The sequence below is a fragment of the Chrysochloris asiatica genome, unplaced genomic scaffold (genome assembly GCF_000296735.1).
Source record: "Chrysochloris asiatica unplaced genomic scaffold, ChrAsi1.0 scaffold00093, whole genome shotgun sequence".
Classification (NCBI taxonomy): Eukaryota; Metazoa; Chordata; class Mammalia; order Afrosoricida; family Chrysochloridae; genus Chrysochloris; species Chrysochloris asiatica.
In genome coordinates, this window is record NW_006408611.1 from 10,364,144 (window position 1) to 10,365,263 (window position 1,120).

Consider the following 1,120-nt stretch of genomic DNA (forward strand, 5'->3'; position numbering starts at 1 on the left):
ATGGATGACCCTGCTTATATTTAAAATATCAGTTACATTGATTCCAGAATTACAGCAACACACAAGCCACCACAGTATGACAAACTAACAGGCAATTGGTGAAAACGTGTTATACATATACAAATAAAAGAATGCATCTGTCTATGTGTGGACAGAGACAGAGATTCCATTGCTGTTAGAGTAGAACAGAGTAGAACTGCCCAACAGGGTGTCCTATAACCATTAAGAAACAAACTACCACATGAAGCAGATATTGAGTTTGAACTGTCCACATTTTATTTAGCAGTTTCAGTACTTCAACCACTGCTACACCAGGGTTTCTTAGAGCTAAAGACCTAGTCAACACCTGTCTGTCACTACAATGGTTTTTATATTTCTGGGAGACTGGAAGGTATGCTACCAGTTGTTTAAATGCCAGCAGAGTCACCAATGGTGGACAGGTTTCAGAAGATATTCCAGACTAAAACAGAACTAGGAAGAAAGGCCTAAAAATCTGCCTCAGAAAATTAACCAATAAAAACCTTATGAATTATTTTTTAAAACGTATGGATTAAAAGAGAACATTTTCTGATTTCCATGCTTTGGACACATCATCAAGAGGGATCAATCATCATTAGAGGACATCACACTTGGTCAAGTAGAGGGCCAGTGCAGGCAAGGGAGATCCTTGGTGAGATGGGTGGACTCAAACATGTCAAGGACTGTGAGGATAATGCAGTACTGGGACACACTCTGTTCAACACACACACCGTACATGAATTGGAGTTTACTCCATGGCCACTATTAACCTATCTACCTACCTATGTATCAATCTATGTTTATGTATGTGAACACATATTCAAACAGATGCACAGACATATAGATAATTGTGGAAATGGTCAAGATTTCATTCTGTTATACATAAAATTACCATGAGTCATAACCAACATGATAGTAACTAATAAGTTTCCAGCACAGAGACGCTAAAGTAAATGGAAGAAACCAGGAAGTAAAAGAGCTGAACAAAATATTTCAAAGGGCAGCTCAAGAAGGCAAATTCGAATATTATAATGAAATGTGCAAAGACCTGGAGTCAAAAAATCAAAAGGGAAGAACATACACAGTATTTCTCAAGTTGAAA